A 22,572-nucleotide genomic window follows, 5' to 3' on the forward strand; every position below is an offset into this window, starting at 1 on the left:
CAGCTTAAAATACATACACTTATTAACACACAAATCTAAACAATGACACTTGGGCATAAGCATGACAATAAAGAAACATATTTGTATGTATAACCATTTTGCTTCTTTTTTGAGGCAAAATTTAAAGGGCAGGTAACTGAAATTGTTACCCCTAAGTTGCTGCCAAGTATGATGGAGGGAACTGTGATGCCATCACCCAAGAAATGGAATTTAGAAGGAACGGCTATGGTTAGATGGAAACTGATGAGTTTGAAGTATTTATGGAATATTTTGTACATACTTAAATAAAAGAAATAAGATTTCACTATGCTAGATGGATTTTTTAAATCATTTTTTATTTCATTATCATAAACCAAAAAATAGTTACTAGTATTTACCATGTACTAGGTAACGTATTGTTTGTGTCAAAAAAAATTAATTACACCCTCAGTTCTGCCCTAGAGAAATCATGTTCCTAATCTCTAGTCCGCCTCCACAGTGTAAGATTATTGAAAGAAATTTCATTAGCTACAGATAGATTTTGCTTTGCTTTCCCTTTCAGAGTAATCTATTGGTAAAAGGAATGCAACCAAATTGCATTCAATTTTATGTATTCTCTAAATACATACAATTGAGTCATGTATTTGAATCAATATTGTATATGTTAGGTGGCATGGAGAAGAAGCATGCCTATCTCTCATATATAGAAAATATCCAAAATTCTGCCCCTTTGCTATAGATTGAATTGTGTTCACTACCCCAAAGTTCATATAAGTCCATATAATGAAGTCTTAACCCCCATTCCCTTAGAATGTTACTATATTTGGAGAAAGGGCCCTTAAAAGTGGTAATTAAGATTAAATAGGTCAGATGAATGGGCCTTAATCCAATGACTGGAGTCCTTAAAAAGATTAAGAGATATCAGGGTGCTTACACAGAGAAAGGTCATGTGAAGACACATAGGGAAGGCATCTGCCCGCAAGCGAAGGACACATATTAAACCGGCCCACACCATAGTCTTGAACTTTCAGACTTCAGAAAAGTGAGAAAATAAATGTATGTTGTTTGGGTCACACAATCCTGGGTATGTCGTTTTGACAACCCTAGCGAATTAATATCCCCCCTTCCTGTTTAGAGGGAATAATGGCAAGAACTTTTCATGTTCTATCCATTGCTATACCCCAGGACATAGATTAATGAATTTGTCCTTAATTTCAGTATACTTATCATTTTGTGTTTTACTAGCAGGCCATATCATTCTAGTCAAAGTCACTCTTCATGAATTCTATGTTCTCCCTCCCTGCTACTCCCTCATAAGTACACATATCTTATTCTATGATGAAGCCTGGTCGTACTTGTTCATGATGCTGCTCAAAAAATAAACTCAAGTCTGTCTTTCTGATTCATTTATTCTCATTTTAAACAGCATAAATTAGGAAACTCTGTGTAGGCCTCTTATCTCACTGTATTGCCCTGATATTAACAGGTATCAAGAAAGTCTGCATTTAGAATATTGGGTACTGGGGAATTGCTCGGTGATTTATAAATGTATTACCTTATTTTCTTTATTTGTTTCTTTATTGACTCAGCAATCTGGAAGACAAGGAATAAGATGAAGGATTTGGACTTCAATGCCCTACCTCTACCCCCTAAAATTAAATATCATATTTCCTATTAAAGCTGTTAAAAAAAAGCCTACAATAAAAACATAGCATCTATTTTCCATGTGCTGATAAATAAAGAACACTTCATGGCTAGATAGAATTAGAGTTATCTTTAAAACATAACTGGAAAGTATTTACAGTAGCTCTTTTATAATATTAAATTGTCAAAATGATATTTTTTTGGGGTATGACCAATTACTTGATTGCTTTGTTCACTCACCAGAAAATTTTTTTACATTAAAGACAATACTTTTTAAAACTAATAGTCATAAATGGTTATGTAGTTTGGTCTTCAAAGTAGGCTCTAAAATCAGAACTGAATAAACTGGAATTTCATAGATCAATAAATTGCTTTATTTGTGTTATTTACTCAATATACTGTGTTAATATAATTAGAGAAGTGATACTGGGTACTGAACAATTGACTTGCATTTAATAATAAACTATAGGTATGTTAAAGTTAGCAACAAGAGACATGACATTATCAAGTTCTTAAGTTCCTAAATTTAAAATATTGTTATAACTTTAATGAACCTGTGGGGGAAAAACCACATACCAAAATTAGTTTAAAATAGAGTACATAAAACACAGTAAGATAAATGACTTCTGCCTAATATAATAAATTTTGCTAGGGCAAAAGAAGTATATTTAATGTTACATATTCCACTTAAGAATACTTGAATTGTTTTTAGGTAACTACATTTTTATTGCATATTTTAACTGAAATGGTTTATATGGACTTCTAGTGAAGTACACTAGATTGTACACATACATTAAGCTCCATCTTCTGCCAAAAAACTAATAAATAACAGTAAAATAATTTAAAAAGCTTAATCCAGGATGGGTAATGGCAGATAGAAATGATATAATGGCAGAAATAAGCAAGCAAGCAGATTAACTGGAATCAGATCAACATAGTAAAAGCAGCCAAGAAAAAGTTAAGTTATACTATAAAATACACATACTAGAGAGACTAATTTTGTTTTACATTAAAAAATGAGTTTTTGCCAGGATGTGGAGACACTGAAATGATACACTACTGGTGAAAGTGTATACTTATGCAAACATTCTGGAAAATTGTTTAATCCAACCACTAATTCTGAATTTATTTATATCCTGTGACCCAGAAATCTTACTCCCATTTGTATTCCCAATACAAATGTGCACCTATGTGCTCACAAGATATTTACAAGTATGTTCATAAAACTGTTTCTCATAACTGCTCTCACCTTGAAACAACCAAACTTTCTGTCAACAGTAGAATGGATAAATAAATCATGATATATTTTATATAGAATATTATACACAACAAAAATGAACCATTACATTGCACAAAATGTATTAATTTCAAAATATTGGTTAAGAGAAGTCAGGCTCTCAAAAGACATTGTTTAATAATATTTGTATATCCAAAATATATAAAGAACTCACACAACTCCATTCCAAGAAGACAAACAATCCAATTAAAAAATGGGTGAAGGACCTGGGCAGACACTTCTCCAAGGAAGAGATACAAAGGGCCCAGAGACATATGAAAGGATACTTAGCATCACTAGCCATCAGAGAAATGTAAATTAAAACCACAGTGAGATACAACTTCACATTGGTCAGAATGGCTGTCATAAACAGATCAATAAATAACAGGTGCTGGCAAGGCTGTGGAGAAAACGGAACCCTAGAACACTGTTGGTGGGAATGCAGACTGGTGCAGCCACTGCGGAAAACAGTTTGGAATTTCCTCAAAAAGCTAAAAATGGAACTACCTTTTGACCCAGCAATTCCACTGCTTGGATTATATCCTAAGAATCCCAAAATGCCAATTCAAAAAAACCTATGCACCCCAATGTTCATAGCAGCACAATTTATAATAGCCAAGTGTTGGAAGCAACCTAAACGCCCATCAATAGATGAGTGGATCAAAAAGTATGGTACATTTACACAATGGAATACTATGCAGTAGAAGGAAAAAAAGTACTACTGCCCTTCACGACAGCATGGATGGAAGTAGATAGCATTATGCTAAGTGAAATAAGCCAGGGGGCGAAAGACAAATATATGATCTCACCTATAAGTGGAACCTAACCAACAAAACAAACAAGCAGGGAAAATATAACCAGCAACACTGAAAGAAAAAAGAAGCCAACAGAGTCAAGAGGAAAAGACGGAGGGGGTCCGGGGAAAGGGAAGGGAAGGGTCAAGTCAAGGAGCATGTATAAAAGGCCCATGGACAAAGCCAAAGTGGGGAAGGATTGAGGGACAGAGGTGGGGGAGGGGGTAGGGGAAAGTGGTGGTGGGAAGGTGGAGACAAATGTATTTGAACAAAAAATAAAAATTAAAAGAAAAAATAAAATATTTTAAAAAATAATATTTGTATAAATTTGAAAACAAAATTAACTTGTGATTTTAGAAACTGGACTAGTAGTGACTTTTAGGGGGAAGTAGGGTATGTTGCAACCTCCCTAGGCTGGGCAGGTCCACTCAAGACTCAGGTAGACGGAAGAAAATATGTGGAGTCATGGGGATGCTTGCCATGCCTTTATTCAGGGGAGTCATGCAGGCCTCAAGCCCCTGCCTATGTAAGCATGCCCTAAGAAGCCCCTACCTTCTTAAATACTAGAAGGAGCAAAGCCGGCTATGAGCCAAATAGTGAGGTAATCTAGCATGAGCTGTGCAAGCGAGCCTGCTCAAGGCTAAGGGGCAATTTATCACACCCAGACTCAAGGCTGTGGGAACACTACTCTATCAGACTCCTTCAAAGTTGTGAGAAGCTGCTCCCCCTGGTTACCCAAGTACCTGGATGAGGAAGCCAGACTGCCTCATTTACCCTACATAGGGTTTAGTGATGCAGCGTAAGAAAAATTCTGAACTGTTGGTTATATTCTATTTCTTGACTTGAGTGAAGGCATGAATGTATTAACTTTGTGATAAAGTTGTATAACTATAGTTCTACAGATTTTTTTTTTTGCATACCTTTTCTGAAAAATAACAATTATAAAATTGAAATGTTCAGTTTTTTAAAGAAGAGGCAATTTTAGTCAATCAAATACAGGGATTTAGGCCAAGTAAGATAAATCACAGGTACTCACTGGATTTAGCAAGAAGGTAAGAAAAATACTACTGATGTCCACGACAAAAACTGTTCCACAAGATGACGAAAACAAAACTCTACATCATTTGATTAATGAGAGAATGTGAAGTTAGGAAATGGAAATAGTAATAACAGTTATTTCAGGAAGTCTTAGTAAATGAAAGGGGAGGATTTGAAAAATAGAGGTCAAGGGAAGAAGTTCTAGAGCATGTTCATAAAGAGATGGGAATGCCCATCAGAGAAGGGGAAACCCACAAAGCAAGGGGAGATCTCATGGGAAGGGGCAATAGATGTGAGACAAAAGGGGACCCAAAACCTCCATGGGCATTACCTCCATGGTAACAGATGTGTGGTTTGGGTTCAGATGCTGGTGTGAGTGTAGATTCAGTTCAATGAAGATCAGAGTTGATGTCTACTTGCTCTACCTGTGAGTTAAGAGGAGTGAGAGTAAAAGAAGGATGAGGAGAGAATAAAGTTTGAATTGATCATTTTGGAAAGAGGGAAAAGGGAAATGGAACAGTAATGTCCAGTAACATGGGATTCTTTACAACTGCTGCATACAGTTAAGCGATGGACATACCTTCCAGGGGTGTCCAATATTTTGGTGTCTCTGAGCCACATTGGAAGAAGAGTTGTCTTGGGCTACCCATTAAATACATTGCAACACATAATCACAAAGAAATCTCATAATGTTCTAAGCAAACTTACAATTTTTTGTCGGGCCGCATCTGGAGCCACATGTGGCCCATGGGCCACAGGTTGGACACCTCAAGTTAAGATGTTCCTTAAGTTAGACTAAACAAATACCTGAAAGAACCATCAGGCTGCACTGTTATCTAGGTAGGTAAGTGCTACATCATTTCCATGAGGTTAAAAAAAGTGTTAAATTTAAGTGGAATTGATATTATTTCAGTTATATATGTAATGCACTTATTAACTATCATAGGTCAAATATTAGAGAAGGATTAGAGATTTTAAAAGTTATGATTAGGGATCAATGAAAGGAGACATTACATCCTTAGGAAGATTTCTATCAAGTAGGGAGATATACTTGGGAAAAAATCATAGTAAAGAATATGATAAAATAAATAGATACAACACACAGTACTTAGTGATGGCAGTAACAAAGTAACTCTTACTTGCAGCAACTATGTATTTCAGAGGCTTAATAAAATATGTATCCTTTTTGTCCTCAGGTACCTTATATTCTATTAGAGGAGAAAGACAAAGGCAAACAAATTTTATCATTTAGAGACAAGTATTTTCAGAAGTTATTAAAAAGGCAAAAGGAACCATTGTGACATTTACCAGGAATCAAGAAAATCAATGACAATGTGCAAGGAATGGGAAGGGAAAGAAAATAATGTTAAAGATTGGTAAGGTGAAGTCTGTTAAATCTTTTGAATTCTGTGTGAAAAAATGAATTTTACTATAAAGACATTCTGAAACCACTGAAGGGTATCAAACATGGGAGTGACTTAGAGTTTTATTTTAAAATAATTATGTGGACAGTGGTATAGTGTTTAAATCACAGTATAGAGAGACTGAAGTGAAGATAGCATTATAGGTAGGAAAGAAGGGGGGAAAAAAAGACCAAGAGAGAAAAAGAGAAAGAGAAAAAGGAAAAAGGGAAGAGAAAGAGAAACAAAAACCAAACCAAAACAAAAAAACAAAGAAAACAAAATAAAGAAAACAATTCAGATGAGAAGAGCAAGAAAGTATTTTGTGAATGGAATAGGGAGGGTGAATTCAGCACAATTATTTAATCATAGGCCCTACAGCCAGGCTTCCTGCCTCCTAATCCCATTTTGTCTACGTACTCGAGTAATGCCTGCTTTTGTCTTGTATTATTTGTAAAACAAAGATGATAAAATATAACTCATATGGTTATTATTAGGATCAAAATAATTAATGTACATGTTTTGCTTTGATCTGTACCTAGCACATAAATAATATTAGAAAAGAAAATTAAAAATCAGAATATGCTGTTTTAAGGAATATACAGACAGAAGAATAAGTTGAAGATGACCTTAAATTTTTTGCTCAGTTCATTGGACTGATGATAGTAGCATCAATTTAGAGAAGAATTAAAGGACAGGCAGGAATATTTGAATGATAATAATAAATTCAATATTTAACATGTTGATTTTGAATTACGTGAGTGGCATCTTATTGAATTTTCTAATTAGGCAATTGAATTTTTAATCAGGAGTTCAATGAGGAGCTTCATATTGAAGATAACTATTTGTGAATCAATTTTTTTTTGTAAGAGCAGTTAAAGTCATTCACCACAGATGCTAATATCCAGGAAAACTGTAGATTTACAAAAGATAATGGTGACTTTAATATCTACAAAACTGAATGAAAAAGAGAAAACTGAGAAGGCACAAATATATTTGAGGAAGAAATATAACAGAAGCATGAAAAGATATTAAGAGAATATAGATTTCCAGGAATAAATTTTCAATATACCAAATTCTGACATAGAAAATAGGACGGTAGTCTAAAATACTGTCACTTCTTTCTGAACACTCACTAGCAGAGTCATTACACCAATATTTTTCCTAATGTTCTGCTTATGGAAATTGAGGCATTTTTAAAATCATATTCCTCAAAATTTGAGAGCCAAATATTCAATACAAAAGTCACTTTCACATTTTTAGGTATTTGTCACGGCAGCTCTCTATTTTCTGAAACTGAGGTTTAAATTAGTTTCCTATTGTTGCAGTAGCAATTCCTCTGATGTATAGTTGCTTAAAACAATGTGAATTTATTACTTTACAGTGCTGGAGGTCAGAAGTCCAACGTCAGTTTCACTGGACTAAAATCAAGGTGTTGCTAGGACTGCATTCCTTTCTGGAAGCTGTAGAAGAAATTTTATTTTCTTGCCTTTAACCAGCTTTTAGAGATTGCCTGCCTCCCATGGCTTGTGACCTCCTTCCATCTTCAAAGCTGGCAATGGCTGGTCAAGTTTTCTCATACCATCTCTCGAGTCTTAATCCTTTCCCCCTCTTCCCCTTGTAGGATTCTTATGATGACATTGACTTTACTCCGGTAATCCAGGGTAATATCTTTATTTTCAGGGCAGCTGATTAGCAATCTTAATTTCATCTGTGACTTTAATTCTCTCTTGCCATGTAACATAACATATCAACAAGCTCTAAGGGTTAGGATGTGCCATTGTTCTACTTACCACAGCATCATTCATGTCATAATTGAGTGTACTTATGGGAAGGCGATCGTGATGTAAACCAAGTCACATTGTGTTGAGGAATGGATAGACGTTCAGAGAGGAAAGACAATTTCTCTTATAAGAAATATGGTGCCTAGGGCATAAAAATGTAAACATGGGAGAAACAGATACAACAGTAACTTCCTTTTGTTGTTTGCTATGAAGATAAGTGTTACTTCAACATATGATACCCATAGAATGGTAGATAGTAGTTGGTGAAATCATAAAAACAATGGCATCCAAAATTTAAGAGGTTGAGTTTTCTTGAAAATCATAGCAAGAATCAATATATGTATCAGATAACATATCAGCCAACTTCCTCAAAACTATTTTAATCAGGTTGTTTGTTTCTGTGGATTACAAGTGAAAGTGGTAAAGATAAGATCCTTATACATGTTGAACAAGAGAAAGTTTATAAAGCACAGAAGTTAAGAGAATGAGCTCTACAATAAGATTATTTTCAAAGTGATATAACAACACATTCACAAGACAAAAAAATGGTATTTAAAAGACTGATATCAAGAGCTGATCCAGACATGAATACAATGATTATAGCAGAGTATAGACACTGCTTATGGCAGAGTAAATCAATGCAACCATATCTGAAAACAAGTTGGAACTCTGTCAAACAATTTGGAAAATCAATTTGCAGAACAAATGTAGAGCCTTTGAAAAACTCCACTTTTAGGTTTATAACTAATGGAAAGCATATATGTCAACCAAATGTGTAAGTAATAATTTTATCAATCTTATTTGTAACAGCCCATTCTGGAAACAATCAAAATGTACATCAAAAGATGAATTGCTATATTCATACCATGGAATATTATACAAAATTAATTATTGCTATATACAACATGAATGAACTTCACAAATATAACACTGAGTAAAAAGTAGCCAGATTCAAAATAGTACCTAATTTACAACTGCATTTATATAGAGCTCTAAAATCACTCAATTAACAGTTCAGTCTGGATTGTGGTCAACTTTGGGAAAGATAAAAGCAGTAACTATGAAGTAGTGACAAGAGGTTTTACGAAGCACCTCAAGTTCTACTTATTAATATGGGTAATATTTGCACTAGTACGTTCACTTTGTAAAAATTTGTTAAGGTATACATTTATGATTTATGAACTTTATATGCTTGCTATATAAATAATTAAAAAGTGACATGAAATATGATAATATGTAAATGTTGAGGTAGTGAGGAGGTAAGAGATGGTTTTGCCAATTTGATATGAAAATACTCAGAGCATTTCGTAATGGGAATGAGTGCAGATAGCCATTTGTACTTTTTAAAATTCCCAGATTCAAGATTAAAAAGAATTGGCAATATTCAAAGAAAGTTTTTCAAAATCAATTTGTAGCTGACTGCCCATATACTTTATTGAAATTGGAGAATATAAATGAGAAAACCAATTTGCTTAGAAAAAAATGTTATTTTAGCCTACAAAGTAGTAAAATTTCAAAATGGTCATTACAATTCCAAAGAGGTTTAGATGCAACTAAATATAAGTTGTCATATGCACAGATGTTACTACAGTTTACCCTATATTAAATATAATTTTAGCTTGGAATATTTCTCTTATTCAAGCAAAGGCTATGATCCCAAATGAAATGCCAGATGGCTAAAAGGTTGTATGTTACACTCAGGAAACCAATACAAAAATGTTGAGGGCTATGTTCAGTCGGGCATTGTTATATTTGGCTTAGATTATTTAAATATTAAGCAAGATGGAAAGCTCAAACAAGAACTTTAAAAATCATCTGACTTTATATTACATAAATTTCTATCCATTTTTTTTCTGATTCCCCAAGTTGTTTTTCTTTTAATTTACTGTGATTGTCATATAACTACTCATTTTATCCCTTTCCCCAGATAGAAATGCTAAGATATTTATTGAGTTAGGCTCTGGATCATTTCATAGGACCTCCTTTTTTACTTCAAGTGACTTTAAGTATTTGGTTTTAAGTATATTTTGTTAAGGAATTTGGCAACTATAAGAATATACTTTTTTTTTGGAATTTCTATGTAAAATCAGTTTTTAGCTCTGCCAAATAATAATGATAAATTAATTTAGAAATTTAAATAAGTATCCAATTTAAAATAACAAATCCCTTCAACTTACTAAGAGGATGGAACAAACCGTTTATGATAACAAATTACTGAGAATATATACAAATGAAATACATTTGCCGTAAGACTAGAGTGCTTATTTTTATTGAAGGTATATCACAGAACACCACCCCAAACAACGTTTTCTCCTGTGAGGTCAAATTAAAGATACTCAGTCACAAATAATTTGCATATATATATATATATTTTTTTTTTTTTCGTAAAAGCAAACATGGAAAGTAACATAACTGACACTGACCAAAAACCAGTTCATTATTTAGGACACTGATTCTAATGGAAGGAAGCATTATTGTATTTGGGAAAGAACATGAAATTTGGGATTCTTAGCTATTAACTCTGTGACCTTGAACAAGACAGCAAAAATTGGGGAGGGGAGCTTCTATTTTCTCCTTCAGTAGTCATTTTCCTTTGGTATTAATAATTCCCATGACCCTATTTATCCCTGAAACTCCAAAAATTAACATGGAAATCAAGAAAAGTATGCTTTTGTGTATTGTTTTTAAACATATTATTTTTTACTATTTATACATTGTAAATAACCAGATCAGTGGATTTCAAGAGTTTTATCATGATAGCACCTTCCAAATGAAACCTTAATACAGAGCAAAAAACACACAAAAAAACTGCTGGTCCTATTAAAAGTTTTGGGAAGTTGCAGGTCTCTTAAGCTCTGCTTGGCCTTTCTCTTTTGACAGATAAATAAATTTTGCAGAATTTCTAAATCGTGAAATACAGTTTAAAAATTGCTGCACTAGACTACTCCAAACAATATATATTCTGGAATCTAGAATTATAGTATGGAAACTAAAAATATGACGTGCTATTACATATTTTTCACTTTACAGTTTCTAGAGAACAACACCACATGCTTTTCTTATCCTTTACTTATCATCAACTACAATAATTAACCATCATATATTAAGGAAAATAAGCTTCTCTAATAATTTCACATATGAGATGCCTAAATTAGATTTCATTTTAAGTAACTTCTATGATAACAAATCACATTTCCAAATGTGATATTATTTTCACTGCTCCAAATATGTAATATTATAGTCTACTAGAACTATGATATGTTATCAGAGGAAATGAAATTTAATATAATAAAATTGTTAATGCAAATACATATAAGGAAGCAAATAGTTTGATAGTAATTTAGCATGAAAATCATTCATTTTTTGCTTTAACAAGACTACCCTTTACAAAAAACTTCCCCAATTAACCATCACTGAGTAATTTTTGGTCAGAACACAATCTGGTCTATGTAGAAAAATGATAAGAAAGGCAATAAAAAAGAGGAATCAAGCAGTACAACAGGTTTTGGAGTATGTGCTCTTAGTTTGTAATATGATCTGTGCTTAATTTTGAATGTAAAAATGTGTTATATAGATAGGTAAATAGATGTAGAAGATTGACTAAAATGCACTAAATAATTTCTAAAATAATGTGGCAGGAAATTTATTATTTTGTACATTGTGTGTCCAGTCAGTTATTCTTTAATGTTTTATGTAAAATTAAAATATAATTGAGTTATATTTAAAAGAAAAAAGTCTATAAAATACAGAGATTCAATACATGAAATTAATATTAGAATTACAGTTTAAGACAAAGCAATAATTATTCAGGCACAAAATAAAATCTAAATTTCTATAAACTGGAAAAATATTTCTTGAGCATCTATTTTGTAACAATTCAATATTGAAGTTAATAAAAAATTTTCTTTAAGATTCTATATCTTATTTGAAACAGTAACAATTTACAAATGATTAATGAAATATCAGGCATAGTGAGGTTTTCTTATTTTATTTAGCCTCCCAACAAAATTCTATTACATACTGTGAGGCAAGAAATTAAGTAGAATATTGTTAAAGTTGATGAGTCTTTTTTTAAAAGGAATAGACAGCTTTATATGCTTTAAAAAGGAATAGGCATATACTGTCTGTTTAAGATTGTATTGGTTTGCTATGGCTGCAATAATGAAGTCCTACAACTGAGTGGCTTAAAAAAGAAGGATTTAACTTAAGGCCTGGAAGGTAGAAGTCTATGATCAGAGTGTCAAGAGTCTTGCTTCCTTCTGGGGGCTATGAGAGAGAAATTGCACTCCAGGCTCTCCCGTAGTTTCTGGCTCTGCTTTCGGTCTTTGGCATTTCCTGGCTTCTGTGCATTACCCTGATCTCTGCCTTCATCTTCACATGGAGTTTCCCCTGTGTATGTAGCTGTGTCTGAATCTGAATTTCTCTCTCTCTTTTTTTAAATAAAGACATCAGTCATATTTATTTAGGGACTCATCCCATTCCTTTATGACTGTATCTGAACTAATTACATCTGCAATTGCTGTTTGCCACTAAGGTCATGTTGGAAGGTACTAAGAGTTAATACTTTAACACACAAATTTGGGGAGGGAACACAATTCAAACCAACACAACTAGTAGAGTTTCAGACAGATTTAGCAATGATATAATTATGAGAGAAGATAGCAAAAGGGACTAATGAGTATTATAACAGTGTTTTTTGTAAGACATCTTTCTGGTGGTAGTGGTCTTCCTGCTTGCAACTGTAAATCACAAGGATAATGTACTTGGACAACATCCAGTGCAGTGAGCTAGTGATTAGAAAAGACAAGATTAAAAGTGGAACTCAGAGAGGAGTGTCTAGTTTGGACTGGAAAAGTGTTCAGCACAATATGAGGGCAAATATTACCAACATCTATTATGGCCAGTGAAAGGGAGCTGGACAATTCAACCACATCATTTAACAAATCTACACCGGAAGGATGTGAGTACTACTCTTGGCCATGGGATTATAATGGAACTCTATGGAAGACTCAGAAACTGACACTGAACATTTAGGGAAAGAAATTGTCAAGAACAAGCTTAAACTTGAGCATAGGTGGCTAACCAACCCACAAAATGAAACCAGAGGGAACTGAACTCAAAGAACAAAGATTTTCAATGATGAACAAAGATTTTCAATGATGAAGAGAAGGCAATTCAAATGAAATTGAGAATTTTTCATAGTGAGGGCTGAAAATACGGTACTTTAATATCTGGACTCTGAGGAAATAGAAACAATCTGAGTACAGCATTAGAAACCTGGAAAAGAGAAAGTGCAGGAAAAAAAAACAGTCTAATAACTGAGATATAATAGCTCCAAAAATTAGGAACTCATTTGTGCCATTTATAATGTGCTTACAGAAAGACTCATATAATTTAATAGTTGAAACTGTATATTTAGTTCAGCTTTCATTAATTGATTATATTCATGTATCTTTTATATTTCTGAGTCATTTACTATTGATTAGTGTAGTTAGTTTTCTATACTAATTCAATTCAATATCAGTTACTATAATAGCTATTGAAATACAAAGATGACTAAGACAGAGTCCCAATCCTGCAAATGTTCAGTCTAGTGGAAGAGAGAGATGGAACTATCAGTGCATTTTAGGAAACAGTTGCTTAAAGAATAGATCTCATTTAGTCTCCCTCTCCAAGGAACATGTAAATTTTTCAAGCCAAAGAGAGTAGAAAAGCCTTCCTCAGTTGCTGGAAGCCAGACATCTTACCGATGATTTACCTGTGCCTGCTGCTGAGATCCACAGCAAACTGAGATCCCTGTGTGTGTAGATCTTGTTGCTAAGTGTGACGGTTTATGGATCACAGAAATAATTTACCTAACCAGATGTCTTAAAAGTCATCTAGTCCCAATTAGGAATAACCATTTAAAAAGCAGTTAGAAGTTACATATGGTGCGTCTTTCCCAGATAATGTGTGACCAATTTCATTTTCATCATTTATATAGTAAATAGCAATATCTTTGGGAAAATTCAGTAACCAAAATTCATTAACCAAATATTTGTATTCATCCAGTAATTCTCTAGATAAGCCAAGAGCCTGTACTCCTACAGACTAAAGGAGAGAATGTGGACACTGCCCATTAGAGGAACTAAAGGTGCTATGATACATTCCTTAAAATTTCACACTTTCTTTTACAATAAAATTTTAAAAGTGGTTATTTCCATTCTATTATCAGTAGATGGAATGGTCTGGGAAGGCTATTAAAGGTAATGCAGCTGTAAGAGCTTTTAGACCCTGAATATTCAAATAGGATATCTCAATGATTTCTAAACCTAAAAAAAAATGTCCTATTTCTGTATTCATCTATAAAATGGGAATAATAATGCAATACAAAATGTTACAGTGAAAATTAAATGTAATAACATATATAAAGCCTTTAGAACAGTGCCCAACAGAAAGGAAGCCTACATAAATGTTAACTTTCATTATTATTATTTAAAATATTTAGTAAAATAAATGATACTTTATAATAAAGGACAAAAATAAAAGACTTTTGATTTGGGTAATTCATGATTCCAAATTAATTTCATGTTGGTTACTTGGTCACATTCTAGGTTTATAAAAATGGATATTTAAATGTTTTAAAGAGTCAATAGTAAGTATATTATTATATTGCAGAGATTTACAACCAAAATTAAGAAAATATTGAAATCTTTTTATACATAATAAAATGAAAATTGTTACTTAAGTAAAATGGCAAATATGGCGACAAACCTAAGCCTAATGGTGTGGTACTGACTTCCTTACAGAAGCCTTATTTTCAAGCCATTATGTGCATTAATTTCCTCATCTGTGACACAGAAAAACAGCACTTACTTATAGAAAGACCAGTCAAAATGAATACAAATTAATTTATAGATGAAATATTATTCAGAATCAAGGAGGTGAGTGCATTTAGTACATAAATAAGAATATGGGTTCTATTGTCAAAAAGTTTAGGTTTAAAATTTGTCTTTGATTTAACTTCATTAAATTTTGAACTTCTCTGTAATCAAGATTTTGCAACAAGAAAGACAATTTTGAAAGAGAAATAATGATACCTTTCTTATGATGATATTGCGAGAATTATAAGATGGAATTAAAATTATCATTAAGTAAATGTTACCTTTATTCATTGTTATTGAAAGGTTAGAAGAATAAATGGCAGAAATAATTACTGTCTTCATGGAGCTAATAAAAGCATTATAAAAGATGTGTGGCTTTTTTTCCCTCATAAGTGAAATAGATAAACCTACATAATTTAGAAAAAACCCATAAAAATTTTAAGATTCAGAGATTCAAAAATTTTTCAAAGGCTTAGAGTTATGAAATACGTAATGAACTCATACATATACATATACACTTCAAAAATGCTGCATTTTGTTCATCTTCTACAAAATGTTCAAATATTTTTGGCTCCAGTTAAGCTTGAAAAAGAGGAAAAGAGGTAACTATCAGGAAAACAAAATATAATTATCTCAATGGCAAATTTTCCTGAATACTGAAGTAACTTATTTTATTATCAAAACCTGAGTTATTTTATTACTGAAGGTCTTCCAGATATTTGTTTTACATTTCATCTAAAATACATGTGACAGGATTGATTTCTTCCTCTTCTAAATATGAATGGCAATGAATTATTTTAAAATACTTCTGATTCCAAAGAAAATTCAAACTAAAAGATGAAAAAAATATGTAATTTTATACCCAAGATACCCAAGTATGACTGCTTATCACAACTAGTATGATTTTATCTGCTAATGCAGTGACATGAAATGTCATTGCATGAGTACTATTTCAGTATGATTATTTCATTTCACAGCCTATCTTTTGAAATTTCAGATGTCTCTCTGGTTTTTGAAATTGTCTTATAATTTCCGGAGCATGAAGGACATTCAGCAATTCCAGGCTGTTGGGTACTAGTTTTGTTTTGCCTTGTCCTCCTGGGGAGCAGAGGGCATAACAGGGTAAGGCACTTGCTTCAGTTTCTATGATTACTTTAACTTAATGAGCACCATCTGGAGGAGGAGAAACCTGAACATTTGCATACATCTGGGTACAAATAACATGCTGCAACAAAACTGATTAATAATTGTATCTAGGAGGCCATAATTAGCTATATTTACATCTTGGTTCTGGTGGGAAAGTAGAAAATAAGTATTTATCATTCTTCCCTTGCCTTAATGTGAAAAGGCTGTTAACCAATGTTACAACCTATGTGAGCAGTATTTCTGAAATGATTAATGTAAAAATGGGTGCTTTCTTTCTTTCATCCTCCGTAGTAGAGGGTGTATAGCATACTAAATGATTTATTAAAAGGCTTTAAATCTTGTTTATGTGTGTATTTTTGATTAACACTTTTTTTAATGGTGAGAGGAGTCAAAATGTTTCCTGTTAAGATTTAGACAGCCATAAGAATATTTTTAATTTTCCATAAATTTCAGAGATAAAATTATATGTTGTTTTCTGTAATTCTATCCAAGTCTAACAAATGTGACTACTTTAAAGAATTCATTCACACTAGACACATCAGGAGAAAAAATTTAATTTCACTTGTCAAAATAGAGAAATGAAAGTTGATTTTTTTTAAGTTCTACAGGTGGAATTTTAAAGAGCAATTTAAAACACTAATATTCACTAACTCTTTTGGTCAAGAGAATAATTGGAATAAAAACATTTATTTTTTCCCTTTTCCAACTATAAAAACTAAAAAAAAATTTTTTCCTTTTTCCTAGCTCCCTCTTCTTGTCTACCTCTCTCTCTTTCCCTTTCTCAAACACACGCACATTGCTCACATGGGCAAAAAACCCAAACCCCAAGCTGTACATTTTAATGTAAATAATGAGATATTGGATAAAAAATACCTTGCAAAAATTTATTTCTATAATAATATTATAGTTTTTTATCTGTACTTATTTTAGTAAAGTTACAATACCATTTAGTGGTGACACATTGTATATAAATACAGTCATGTTTCACATGTACTACCAGTACTTCTCAAAATTTAGTGCACATAGAAATCACCTTGGAATATCGTGAAACTACAAATTCTGATTCAGCAGGTCTAGGTATACAAGCTGCCCGGTATTTCCGATGTGGTCTGAAAATACATTTCAAGTAGGAAATTACTAAACCATTTATTCCTCTGAATATCCCTCAAAGTACACACAACAAACATTTCAACTTCACAGGAACCTCAAGCATGGATGGTTTAAGCAGTTTCCCCAAGGAAAAAACATATATAGTTAGATAAAATAAACAAAAAGTAGCAAGGAGTGTAATGCACATTCACACCCAGAAAGTTCATCTCTCGGCTCCCACAATTGTCATCCCTACCCTACCCTGTCTGACAGTTTATTAAGGCTAAGCACGGGAAATGTGCGCTCAATTGGATAAGACAAAAAGAGACAGAGCTTGGGATGGAGAAACAAAGCGGAGGAGGATGAGGAGAAATAGGGAGGAGGTGAAATGAGGGGAATATAAAAGGCAAATAAAATATCAAATATATGATAACCCTTGCACTAATAATTTCCTTTTTACTTTGTGAAATCAACATTTAGTACAATCACCTAATAACTCCATGCAGAAACACTGGTTTGGTAATCTTTGAAAGACAGTGACTAACCATCTAAATATGTCTCATTTAATTAGGCTTGTTCTACTTCTGTTCCCTGAATTAATGATCACTTAAGGACTGCTGAGTCATTTGAGCTCAAGTTAAAGAGAGATACCTGGAATAAAAGAAGACAGGAGAATTTTCAAAGTCTATAATGAGGCTGGCTCAACATCTTTTTTAAGTTATTTTGGAGATAACATTTACTTTCTTTTTAAAATTATAATCATATCCACTTGTCACAAACCCAATTTGCTTTTGATGTTATCATATATAATTATACATTAAATATGTTATAGGTGAAACAAAAGTTTGTGGTGATATAAAGGGTATTAGAATTAAAATTTTTCATGTTGTCAACAATCACTGCCTACTTTCTTTGTGCCAGATACTATTATAAATATATACTGGCTATACAATGGGAAGGGAAAAAAAGAGAGGACCCTTGCCCCAAAGTACTTACACTCCAGTAGGAAGACAAACATCTAACAGATTGTAAAATAGCAAACACTGGTAAATGCCAGGAAGAAAAAAGTAACGAAAAGGCTAAGAAATGTTTGGGAAGATGAGACAACTTTAGACTGAGTGATCAGGGAAGGCTCTACTGAAAAGACAATGGAGCAGAAGCCTGAATGAACTAAGTGAGGAAACCAATAAGTATCTGGACAAAAAGCATTCAGGCCTAGGGGTGCAAGTGGAAGGCACTGCACAGGAAGAGCCTGCGGTTTCTGAAGGACATCAAAGTGGTCAGTGTGGCTGGGGAGGAATGAAAGATGAGCGGAGATAGAAGGTGAAAGGGGTGACTGCGGTAAATACCTACGTTCCCAAGTGTGATAGAAAGATGCTGGAAGAATTTCAATCGAGGGGTAACATGACCTATTCTGATTACAGTTTTAGACTCTGATTTTGGAGAAATCCACTAGGCAGCATACTTGAAGTTTTTTTTGTTTTTGTTGTTTGTTGTTTTCTTAACAACATACTGTTACAGGGGTGTGAGAGCAGAGTGAGTTGAGAGATGAATTTAGTCAGGTAGGCTTATTTTATTAATCTTATTAGAAATATTTCATACATAATATATGTATTGTACACATTTTTATATATACAAACACCCTATGTAAGCGATTACTTCTAGAGAAATGTGGAGGTATAATTTTTCCCAAATGCAAAATTTTACTTAGAAAGTATTAATTTATTTGTTAATTTAAAAAAATTATTGAGCATTTTCTGTGTTTCACAACTAGTTCTTGGTGCCGAGGATATAGCAATAAACAAAAGAAAAATATGTTTTCCTTTGTATACTAATTTCTTCCTCCTATTTCTTGTATCACTGCTGTCGTTCATTTCACTTATGTATAAGCATATATCTACATACATGATATACTTAAGCATACCTAAGTGAATATCTTGTTGCCATTACTTTAAAAAACTCTTTTCTGTTAGGTCAATTGAAGATTAAATGTGGGAGTTAGGGGGTGACTAGGGCTGGGGGGAGGAATAGGGGGGAAATGGGGACAATAAAAATGGGACAACAATAAAAAATTAAGTAAAAAGAAAAAAGGAAAAGAAGATGAACCCTGACTGGTGTGGCTCAGTGGACTGAGCACCAGCCTGTGAACCAAAGGGTCGCTGGTTTGATTCCTAATCAGGGCACATGCCTGGGTTGTGAGCCAGGTCTCCAGGAGGGGGTGTGCAAGAAGCAACCACACATTGATGTTTCTCTTCCTTTCTTTTTCCCTACCTCCCCTCTCTCTAAAAACAAGTAAATAAAATCTTAAAAAAAAAAAGAAATATAAAAATTTTTGTTTACCTTCACTTATTTCTTCTCTGATTCTCTTCCTTTCTTTAAATAGATCCTAGCTTTTCTTTATTTCTGTTACAGGGTTTTGATCTCTAGCATTCCTTTTTGGTTCTTTATTAGGTTTTTCATCTCTCTGTTTACACTGTCAATCTGCTGTTGCATGCTGTTTAGTTTATCCACAGAGCCCTTTGCGTATTAATAATAGTTATTTTAAATTCCTGGTCTGAAAAATCCAACACCCCTACCATCTCTGGTCCTGGTGTTTACTTGTTCTGTCTCTTAAAATTGTGTTTTTGAATTGTGATATACCTTGTAATTTTTTATGATAGCTGGACATAATATAGTAGGTAAAAGGAGCTGCTGTAAATAAATCTTTGGTAACATGTGTGGTGAGGGATTATATTTTACAGTCCTATGATTAGATCTTTGTCTTTTGTGAGCCCGTGCCGCTGGTACATGAACTTCAAAAGTGGTTCCCCGGTTTTTTGTTGTTGTTGTTGTTTTATTTTTTGTTTTCCTCATCCTTAGGCGGACAGGTGGCTAGAGTGGGCTAGAGTTGGGTATTTCCCTTTCCCAGATCAGCCAGGCTCTGGTTAACTAGCCTTCCCTGAAGGTCAGCCTTGTTAAGAAGAAAAGAATGCTCTAGCACACATAAAAATGGTTCCTTTTCCCCTCCTCCTACAGAAGCTAAAGGGAATTTTTCCATGATATTTACTGTGGGACTCTGGTAAGGGTCCTGAAGGTAAATCTCACAATACTGTGGGCCCACTATGAATGGGTTCCTTGGGAATTTTTAACATTTCAGTATTCTCAGGACTGAGCCTCCTGTCAACTACAGTTTAGGTTTTCCTATCAAAGCACTGGTGCCCTAAGCCATTTCCAATCCTGGTCTTTGCTCTGGTGAGACATCACTCTGGCACAGTCTTGGTTTGACTGGTGATGGGTCTCATTTCTCTTATCTCTTATCTAATCTAATAAGAGTTGATGATTTTTTTAGTCTGTTTAGGTTTTCACGTGTTAGGATAATCATGTCTTTCAAGCTCCTTTACAGAACCAGAGGCCAGAAATCCCTATTTACTCTTTCTAACATTTATATTTTGTTTTAAAACTAACATAAATTACCTTAATGTAAGCTCAATATAAATATATATATAAATATATACATGTAAATATGCATTTGAGCTACATAAGAGACGAAGGCCACTCTATGTAAGTAATGGTTTTTTTTTTTTTTATCTCTAGCATTCTTCAAGGAAGAATGAACTACCTGTCAATGATTCCATAGAATAAATATCTGACATGTGGGAAAAGGTGAGAAATGACATCCAACTAGAATAAACAAATAATTTATCATTCAAACTAGGAAACCTGGAAAAGAGTGAATGGAAGCACAGTAATAATTATGGTGGGCAATAATTGTAAATCTGGACTGCCTCAGGCAAAAAACAGTCTCATGATCACTCAAACTCTTAAGTCCCTTTCAATCTTATGACTTAGACATTAAAACAGGGCAATACATAGCAATATCATTTTCAGCAAGTTTTAGTTAGCTTTCACAGAGACTAGATATACTATGAAGTCTTTCTCTAATGGGACAAGTCATGGCTTTGGCAGAAAAACCTTAAGTACAAGAATCAAGTCAACTGGACCAAATCTAAAAACCATCCCTGGACCCCTGTCTTTGCTATCACTACTAAGACTGATATTGGAAAATAAAACAATTGAAAATATAGTAAAGTTGAAAATATTAAAATAGGACCGAGCTCCAAATGCCATACCACAAAATTGCAAAGAATATCAGAATTAAATGATAAAATTAGAATAGTTATAGATAAGTCATCCAAATACATGGGGGAAATCAAATTTGAGTTATCTAAGAAATAAATATAATTTATGTATAGTAGACAATGGAGAAACCAGGGAAATTAGAAAAAAATGCCAGGAATCAGAAGGTCCTAAAACTTAAGACAAATTATTATTCTGTGCCATTGATAGAATGAGAGCTAAGGGCTACCCAAATTTTCCTTGATTAACTGGCCTCAGGGAATCATCTTCCTTATTGTTCTCATCACTTAGTAAGAAGATGTGGGCTTATGAAGAAGAGGTTCCTTTAGTTAAGTCCCAGAGCTGTCCTACATTTAAGGAAATACTCAACAAGAATGCATGCCCTGTTTGAAGTTGCTCTGAAATACCTAAGAGCAAAGCAGAGGCAGAAACAGAAACACAAAGATATTAAGAGAAGTGATGTGTGAAAAAAAGAATCTCTTTTGTGCAGCTAACCTCATCATTTCAATCATAAAAGGGTAAGATAAAAAATAAGACCTTTTGTTTTCTAGTGTTTTAGTCATAATCGACAAGAGAAAGGTTTAAGCTTTTTATTTTTATGTGCTCTAAATTTAAATCATTTCAAAATCTGCTTGTCTGAGAAATGTTTGTTTTTGTAAAAAATATCACAATGTGATCACAGTACCAATAAAAAGTATAAACCAATAATTTATTTTTAAAAATCATAGGATCTCAAACACATAAAATTTATCACAATCATTTGTGACAAACTATAGTGACAATATTACAAGGTAAGTTCTGTTGTGATATTCATTATAATAACTCAGCCTCAATTGGTTAATTACTTTTTAAAGGTTGGTATCAATCAAGTAATCCATTTTTTTCTTATTTCTATCTACTATTATAAACAAAGGAGATTTTGGTACCCCAATTTTCTATTTCAGAATTCTTGTCATTTTTCATAAACTCTCAAATTTAATTTTACTTTTCTGACAGGTCTCCTGGCTGTTTGATTTTTCTCTCATCTTTATCTGCAGCTGAACACAGGCTTCACTTTAAAAGGCAACTGCAAATTCTCATCATGTCTTTTCCTAGGCAATGGCTGCAAAGTCACTGATGTCCATCGTTTACCTCCATGGTAACCGATAGCACTGCTCCCTTCTCAATGCTTTCTCACTAACCTTCTAACACCAGCAATTTGCTCTTTGTCTTTTGGAAATGGTAGAGCTGCTAATCAATGTTTCTGTTTAGGTCAAGAGAAAAATTAAATTGTTAGGTGCACCCCTGAACTCCTTCATCTCTATTTTTACTTCTTACTTCATAGAGTTGAAAACAAGTGATCTCAGAGTCACAGGTTTTTTTTTTTTAATTCTCCATTCTACAGTGTCAAATACTGGCCTAGACTGAAAAGCAGGCCTGTGCAAATATGGTAGAGGTGTTATT

This window comes from Pteronotus mesoamericanus, unplaced genomic scaffold, assembly GCF_021234165.1.
Source record: "Pteronotus mesoamericanus isolate MK-2021 breed Mesoamerican mustached bat unplaced genomic scaffold, CSHL_Meso_final contig_56, whole genome shotgun sequence".
NCBI classification, from domain to species: domain Eukaryota; kingdom Metazoa; phylum Chordata; class Mammalia; order Chiroptera; family Mormoopidae; genus Pteronotus; species Pteronotus mesoamericanus.